This window comes from Pygoscelis adeliae, unplaced genomic scaffold (assembly GCF_000699105.1).
Source record: "Pygoscelis adeliae isolate BGI_AS28 unplaced genomic scaffold, ASM69910v1 Scaffold67, whole genome shotgun sequence".
Classification (NCBI taxonomy): domain Eukaryota; kingdom Metazoa; phylum Chordata; class Aves; order Sphenisciformes; family Spheniscidae; genus Pygoscelis; species Pygoscelis adeliae.
This window is the reverse complement of record NW_008825271.1, coordinates 7,184,281-7,193,518: the sequence shown is the minus strand read 5'-3', so window position 1 is coordinate 7,193,518 and position 9,238 is coordinate 7,184,281. Positions and strand designations below refer to the sequence as shown.

At 41.6% G+C, this 9,238-nt stretch overlaps 1 protein-coding gene across 1 annotated transcript in view; it reads right to left on the bottom strand.

The window, feature by feature from the left end:
* The window catches only part of FAM19A1 (family with sequence similarity 19 (chemokine (C-C motif)-like), member A1), a 234,835-nt gene that overhangs the window by 97,003 nt on the left and 128,594 nt on the right, over positions 1-9,238 (bottom strand). The gene's annotated exons all lie outside the window — the stretch shown is intronic.

Sequence of the window (9,238 nt, the reverse complement as noted above, 5' to 3'; positions counted from 1 at the left end):
GAGCCAATTGCTTGTCAGAAGCACTGGAACAGAGTGGTGGGAGGGCAAAGAATTCTAATAGCACTACAAATCAATAACGACTTTTCTTATATTACAAGTTTGTTGCAGCACAAAGCTCTGCAATCAGATGCTGCACATATCATTGTTCTTTTTTTAAAATTTGGAGGCATGGGGACTCTATTGGTGAACAGAGCACTGGGAAATTTCGTGCCAAGCCAGCTATTCTAGAAGAAAGAAAGTTGTATTTCCCAGGGCACCACCAGGCTCTTCTTGAAAGCAGCAGCAACAAGGCCACCTGAACAATGCCCTTACAAAAAAAATAAAAGGAAAAAAAAATAAATCATCTGCCACAGTTGCACTGCATCTGAGGGCTCATTCTGCTGTGTTTTGTTAGAGCTCTACTGCAAAGATCATCTTGCTGCCAGCATGTCACAAATTCCTGTGCTCCCCACGGTAGCTTCAGGGAACATGAAGTTCACTTTCCCTCTCCTCATTGAGTCAAAACCAAAACCTACAGGGAGTAGTGGTGGTGCCTCCAGACAGAAAGGATGACAAGGTCAAAAAAACCTGGAGGAGGAGGAACCTCTTGGTGAAGAGATGCCAATTGATGCCTGGAAGGAGCTGCAAAAGGCGATGAGACACTCCTCTCCGGTTCTCACGCTTAAACACTCATGCCACACAGCGTGTGCCACCCATGGCAACCTGCCTTCATTGAAACCCATTTGCCTTTACAGTAGTTTAAATATAATTTACAGTTACACAAGATGTCAGGTCAGCCCTCTGTGATTTTTTGTGCTGCTATGAGTGCAAGTCGGCCCTGCTCTGCAAGGTGAAGAGGAGCTACCCCCCGGCCACCCCTCCTGGGTGCGCCATGGACTTGTTGGGTCCATGTGGAAATACAGATATATGACCAGAGGGCTTTCATTTCTGTCACACAAAACCCACAAAAGCTCAAAATTATACTGTTCTGAACCATGGTTGTGTTATCCTATTTAAGGCAGAAGTATTATCTCTCACTTTGCTCTACTGCTGAAGCAATATTCTCTGTTACATGTGCAGGGTACTCGCCTTAGGGCGGAGACAGTAGCGACTACATTTCCTAGCTAATGAGCATCTGAGAAAAGGTTGTACAAGGAAGAGAAAAAGGAGTAGCAGCAATGCTTTTAGTTAAATAGCAGTCATTTGATCAATCTTATTCCAGCTTGATGTGAACATAAAAACATTAAGGTCCATGCTGTAACTTACTGAGCTATGAGTAGCAGACATGATCCGGGGTGGATCATGCCTCTCCCACTAACGATCCAGGATCTGGGACTTCTGAACAACCAGCTTAAGCACCTGACAACCTACTAGACATTTTATAAAAGGTACATTTATTACAGAGTACATCCTAACTGACACAAATTTACTCAGCTGATTTTTGCCAGCTGAGGGTCTTGCCTTGGAACTATGACAGCAGCCCAGGCTGGAGGAACATAATGAGAAATAAACAGTTGGTGTAAGTTCTGCTGTTGTCTTGAAGTGCCTCAATTGAGTTTAATGGTGATTGTTTACAGCACAGAGTGCAATACCAGTCATAAAGTGGGAGAGCAAGCAAGCAGATGATAGGGAGAGAAAGGGATATGCATTTCCCTTTCCCAGAGTATGTTACAGAAACTACAGCATTAATTCTCCAAACTTCTTCCCTCTGAGATACCTCCTTATGTAGATCTGATGATAGTAAGATGTTATAGGGTCCAGCATTTATAGAAATATACTGGCAGAACTATACTAATATTAGCATTTAGGAGAATTTATCTGGTTGAGTTAGCTTTGGACACATGTGCATTCTGTTGAAAAAGCCCACAAGGGGATCTTCAACAAGAAATAATCACTGCAATGAGCACAACACTGAAAGCAAGCCCTGTTGATTGCTGGATGCTGACCAACGCATTAGAGATCCCAAAAAACTATGTGCTTTGCATGGATATTTAAACGTATCTATTGCTTATATCTTCTTCATGGTTTGCTTAACACTGACCTTCTGATTTCAGTTGCTCATAATAACCAGAAGTAATTTGCCAAAGGTAACAACTGTAACAAGGAACAACTGTACTCAGGCTTAGCTCCCATATTGCCACAATAATATAACTGTATTAGCATCTGATGGCAGGGAAGATTTCAAGTCCCAGCACAGTGAGATAAATGTTACTAAATGTTAGACTACTGTGAAAGATCCAACAAAACATAATTACCATGATTATAGGCTATAAAAAGTAGCGTTACAAACCAGCTCACTTAATACAAAGGAGAAGAGGAACAAAAAATAGATTTCTGTCTAGAGGTCCCTTTTATGCGATTACAGCACATTTCAGCAGTTGATATAAAAAGCCAGGTTGTTGTATCCAGAAAAGCAAAGAGAATTGGGATTTTCATTAAACCAGTGGTATCTCCCCACTTCCCTCCCTCCATCTGGTTCTACTGGTTTTCTTCAGGTGACAGTTATTTTGATGGGCCATGACCAACTTGTCACCCCACAAAGGCATTAAGACAACATGTCTTTCACGTAAGGAGTTTCACATGACCCACAGTGGCATATAGAAGGAACAGGGACTAAAGCAAACACAGAAGTAGCGGGAAAACCACATGAATATGAACTTTCTGCCACAGACTATATAGAAAGATTCCTTCTTTTGGGAGACGAGGAGATGACTTTCATGAGATTTTCTGTAACCAGACCAGTGGACTGACCCCATGCGTACATCATATACATATATTGTACATAACAGTAATGTGCGTGTCTATATTCAGTGCCACTTTGGGATAACATTCATCCCAGAACATGTGCATTATAAGTCTGTTACTTGAGTGAGCATCCACTCTTCCTCTCCACGGTGCCATCTACGCTAGGTCTATATTTCAGCTTTTGGCTCATTCATGAGTGAATTTTTGGGACTTTTCATGGTTTGGCATGAGCAAATGTTTACCAAAATCTCAAAGACGGCCAACGATTCTTCTCCTGTTACATTGCGCTGATATTTTCTATCTCTTTCCAACGGAAAAGTAAGCATACAAAAGTATTCCTTACTGGCAATGCAGCTTGTTAAAAATATTTTAATGACAGATGTTACATACAGCCACAATGCTGTTTTGTCTCATCAAATGTTCTTCTTATCAATTACATTTTTCCTCACTGCCACAGTCCCAAGTTGCAGTCAGCTCAGACTCAGTTTTGAACAGAATTAAAAGCATGACCCAGAAATTCCTTACAAAGAAAAAAATATTGCCAAAATAATTTAAAATTTTAACTAATGATTCTCTTGAATAGCTTATACACAGGTCACCATATTCTTGTTCTGGGTAACCTGTTATTTTTCTGCTACAGGGAGGCTTTTCTTAGCTAGATCGATAATGTTTTGCCCTGCCATTTTGAGAAACTGAAGCATGAAAAAAAGTTTTGAAAAACATTTTGAGCCCTTTTTTGTGCTTCAGAGAACTCAAATTTCTATGTGCACTGTAAGAGCATAGATCTGTTGTGCCATTCACTAACTGAATGCAAGCAGTTTGAATTCAATGGTGATACGTTAAAAGAATGCATGCAAAGGATATGGTATTGTTGAAGGGAGAAGATTCATATAAACAATTGAGTCTGTTTTCTGTATAATGAAAGGCAGAGGAGAAGGATGGAGTGGTTTTAAAGTCAGAGGCAACCTAAGGTACAGCTAGGACACGTGAGTTCATTTGAACCTCTGCTCTTGCTGGAGCCTTGATGGGAGGGAGGCGCAGAGTAATGCTCTCAGAAGCTCTTGCCTGCATCTTTAGCTACCTAAATAATGTAGGTAATCTTAGTCATCATCATCAAAACATCACATTGTATTTACATGCACTGAAGGCAACATTTCTATTACATTCATGCCAGGTATTGAACAAAAGAGAAAAGCAGAAATGAAACCAGCATTTACTATCTTTGTGTATAGTACTTTCTCTGAGGGGTATTTACACAGCATGAAGAATGTTCCAAAAACCAGCCTCATTAGTAGTCTCCCACCTCCTCTGGCTGCAACCTAAGGAAAGACTTCAATCATGACACCAGCACAAAGTGCTGAAGAACACAAAGCCAGAATTTGTTCAGAAACCCACAGCATATTCATTAATAGCCCTGGGAGAGATGTGCATTTCTCCAGCAGCTTTTCAGGCAGATGCATGTACTGATCTCTGCAAGCTGCCTCCTTCAGAGAGGCTGCACAGCAGTCCTGGTCTCATCTTCTGCATGTCCTCGTCTCTTCTGGAAATAACTACACTCCTAAGATCAGAACATCCTGGTTTTACCCTCTTCCACCTTCAGGCCCCTCCAGAATTCACTTTTTGTGTCTGTGCTGAAAATCGAGTTACAGCAGCTTCCATATCACCTTCCCACTCTTCCTTCCAAACTGGCAAGCCACCAGAACCTCTTTTTTTCCTAAATTACAGCCACCAACAGGAAAAGCAGAGAGATGGCAATGGGTATTGGGCAGGTGGCCAGTTTCGGTGGGGTTTGGAGTAGCTGAGCTCAGCAGTGCCATTGCCCACTCCTTGGTGCAGGGAGCAAACTGCTAACGAGCCACCGGTATAATCTTGCTGGGCTTGTAGACTAGAAACGGGGCGTCATACTACCGGCAGGACTTTGTTCCCTCTGCTGTTGTTCAGGTGATAGGCCTGCCTGCCTCATGGCTCTGCAACCTTTGCTTTAGGCCTAATTACTTATTATTTTGCAACTCAGCCACAAGCACTGGGACGTGGCACAGTGGGAATCTTTTACATGTACAAAAGCATTTGAACTTCAGCTTTGCTTAGGATCACTTAACATGATTTGCTGATCACTTAACATGACTAATGATCAAATCGGAGGCAAAAGTTTCCTGGTGAAAGTGATAAAAATCAATGAAAGAAGACTTTACAGTCATTCCAATTATTTTCCAAATTCAGTTCATGGGTGACAAATTAATGCTTAAGCATATTGGGGGAGTGTGTGCCCTTTATTTAAACAGCAATATAGATATCAATTAAAGGACAAATTAGTTATACCTTTTGACTTATGTGCAAAGAAGAGAATTGCTACAGTATTAAAGAGTTTTTAACTAGTGGGTAGTCGGATAATTAGGGAGCTGTCAGAGCTTGTTATGTTATCTTGCAGCAGTTGGTGTTCAAAATACTTCTTGCCACTCATGATCTGAGTGGGATGTTGTTAATAATGCAGCTACAGTCTACAAGAGTTCAAAAGGTAGAATATAATTACGATACTGTAAATTCTTAATTTTCAATTACTATGACACTGGGGAACTGCCCTTGATAAAGGGCAGATAAAAGACATTTTGGCATTTACAAATGTATGAATAAATAGGAAGGCAAAGAGAAATAATGTTTGCAGGATTTTTTACATTTGCAAGTTCTGCGGTTGCTTTTTTAATTTATTTTTGCTGTACTAGATTGCAAAACAGTTTTACCATGTCAACAGTTACAATGCATCATTTGCAGATATTATCTCACTCCAGGCAGCGGTTTCGAGGCCATCAAAAATAATACTTTGAACTGTAGTGTATTGTAAGCCCATGCACAGATGATGGTCACAGGAGTTATGTACAGAAAATAACTACCTATTCTAGGAAAAACCCTTATTTGGAATCAAATGCCCAGCTGCCTTGCTACGTCTCCTCTATTGTTGAATTCACAAGACCACCTAGGCCAGTGGTATGCAAATATTTGGGAGCAGGCCTTTCTCAGCCCTCCAGTTTCATCACTGGTCACCACTAACCTCACCACCAAACTCAGCAGTATAGAAACGATCTGGCTTCACCACCAGCCAAATTCCACCTGGAGGCTGTGGACAACATCGGAAGCGATGGCTCAAAGTATCCCCATTCCTTGGCTGAAGCTCCATTACTAACTGCAGTTGACTGAATATACCCAACCCCAGCACACAAGATGACTTTTTTACGAAAGACCATATATTCATCAGCAGGGGTACGGGGGATTATCCGGAAGTCAGCATTAATAAGGAAAGCAGAAAAGTAGAGGAAGAAAGATTGCCTAGATAAAATAATTACGTTAAAAAGGCAAGTAACTTTTGCACTGTGGGCAGTACTTCAGTCCTGTTTAGGAGGGAGAACACTGAACATTGGCCCCGTGTAGCCTCTCTCACAGGACGGCATCATTCTTGTGCTACCCTTAATGGCACAGCCTGTTATATATCACCTCCGAGTACACCAAGTGCATTTTGTCAACCTGGTTTTCTCTCTGCCATTTTCAGAAGTGCCAACACGAATATTCACTCCAGGGCAGAGCAGCTCAAGACAGAAACTTACATATGAAACACTCCCTCGTGCCTGCGGTGAGGTGAGAAGCAGTGCTGCTTGCCCACATCTGCATGCAGAGCCACGTGCGGCGAAGGGCTCCCTCACCACCTTTGCCTGGAGCAGGAAGGTTTTCAGCTTCTCTCGTCCTAGGAGTTATCAGAGACGGTTCTGAAACAATCCTTAGCAGAAGGATAACAAGGAAATCCTCCACATAAAAGGGGGTCACTCCATCACCCTGGGACATTTCTTTTATCATTGAGGAGCACCAGTGACTTGCATTTTAGACTTACAGTCAAGTTACTGCGGCTTTACAAGTTACACCAGGCTAGCAGAGGCGCACTAACCATCCAGGCGCATGCTCTCTGCCTGCTGCGACTGCAAGCTAACACAGCTTCTCTTACACTTTAGGGAAACAGCTTTTAGGAGAAGTTGTGTTACCTTATGTTCACCACAAAGACTGCAGTTACAGGGGTTCAGCTGACCGGCCGTGTTGTTACTACAGCTTACTAATTTACGGGGTAGCCTTCAGCAGATGGATCAGCCACTGGATTTCTGTTTCAGTGGGAAAACCACGCATTGCCTGCAGAACCTGACCTTCCAGATCTGCTGCAGGTCTGCATTCCCGATATTTGTGCAGTTCTGAATACCAGAGCTACCAGTTTCACAGCTCCCAGTAAAACTGAGCAAGATCAAACTCATGGAAAACTCCGTGTTCCTCTCTGAAACTGCAGGTGATTCTATTTTATGATGGCCTTTATGCCAAGTTTCACAAACAACCACTTTCTGCCTGCAGCAGAAATCTTATTTGTGGGCATTTCCTACCAAACCTACAGAATAAAAATGAATGCTCCAAGGCCAAATATCTAAAGAAATATTTTATTCAAACTGAATGAATAGCTATAATTTAATCCCATGAAAGACTGTCATTGGTGGGGGAAGGGATAAATAGCCATAATCGAAAGTTTACGTAGCGTGAGACTCTGCAGCAGGAAACTCTGCTATTAAAGTATTTTTTCTGATGTATTTTTAAAACATTTATAATTTATATAAAAACACCAGGCGGTACCTTTAAAGTTATTTAGCATGAAAGTCCAATAAAAAACTCCTTAGGTTTTAACAGCGTGATACAATAGCTCTCACAGTATGTATAGTTTGCCAACTCTTACATTCAGTAGTGTAGTGAACAAAAGCACAATACTTCAAAAGCACAATACTTAGTGCTCTCTGTCAAATCAAGAAAAAGTCATTTCACCACTTACAGTCATTTACATACATGGCAAGTCAGTCCAAAATGCAGGTGCCTTATCCAAGAAGGGAGAGGAAGCACAAAAGGTCAGAAGTACCATCACAAAGCACTTTCTTCAGGTTTTCACAGGTATGAGATGCTGAAGGAAATCCCAACTGAAGCATGTCCTTCAAGTAACACACATGTTGCACTATCTTAATTTGCTCAGTTATTCAGCAGTGGAGACCATGTCAGCTTGCTAATAAGGCAATCAGCATGAGACACCAACACAAAGTAAGGAAAACAACCTGTTTTCAAGTTGTAGGTGCACAGAAATAATTTATTTGGGGTCTTTAATTTCCAGTTCTCAGCTCCAACTAGTCCCTTGCTTTCTTTTTTTTTTTTTCTCAGAATAAAAAATAAAACTAAGGCAAAACTTCTAGCCTCAGGTCCCACTGTATAATCTCTCACTACAAGTCAGTGGGAGTCTATAGATACGGCCAAGGGCAGATTTCATCTCTGTGCCTGTGATTAGTGATTTGAGAAGGTAAGAAGAGCAAAGAAAAGAAAAATAGAAACAAAACTTATTTTATGTAGGACAGCTGCTTTTTCATGCTCTGGGCCACTCAGTACCATGGCTCTAACTTTGACATGGCCCAGTTTTGAAAAGACATGTAGCAAGAAATCATGATTACATCGACATCCATGGTGCAGGCAAATCTACTTTTCATTATTCTATTATCAGTCAAGACTGGTGGCAACAGCACCAACAAAAAAACAAAAATCTAAGCCATTTACCCCCTACTGCAGCTGTTAACAGCTGCATGTGGTGCAAGTCTTGCATCTCCCAGCACTCAGGGAGGGGACGTACTGTAACATTTTGCAGTGACAAACCTGCAGACCGCTTGAAAACAGGGGGAAGAACGGCATCATACCAATGGGAAGGGTATGTAGGCTGTACAAACCAAGTTGCTTTCTGAACCATGCATGCACAAACCTGTTTCACAACCAGCCTGTCAGCCAGTGGCATCACAACACTATTTTGATTAGTTTGATTTGTCCAATGAACAGAAACCAATTATACTGCATAGGGTGAGAGGGGGTTATTTTTTTTTCCCAAACTCTGATAGTCATTTTTTTCTAGACTGACTCCCACAAGCATAATTTAAAAGTGTTTCAAGGTGGTCTTTCAATAGCCTGAAGTGTTAATAGATTATTTAGTAGACCCCCACACTAATCCAGATAAGCATCATGTATAGGCTGAGGAGAAACCTAACAGTTGTCAAAAAACTGAGGCACTACCACCATTTCATTCAGCTTGGTTAATGGTCAGGCTTGAGAGAGGGTGTAACGGTAGCTTTATCTTGATAGGGAATTAACTACCATTATTTATACTCATCATGAAAGAAAAAAATGAAAAACAAAGAATAACCTTTTAAGTGGCAAGAACACAACTCTGCTCTGTGATCCTGAGGGAAACAAAGGTTGACTAATCCCGTCTGCTCCCAAATCTGGGTTGGCCCACGATACAACGAAGCAACTTGAGTCATCTTCAAACACCAAACTCGGGCCACGGTGCCTGTATCACAGGCTGAGCACTGCCATAAAACCAGCTGTTTGCAAGGCCCTGCCCCTAGGCAGATCCATTGAGACTGATTTCACTCAAAGCAAACTTAACTGGTCCATGGTCTGTGTCTCAGGA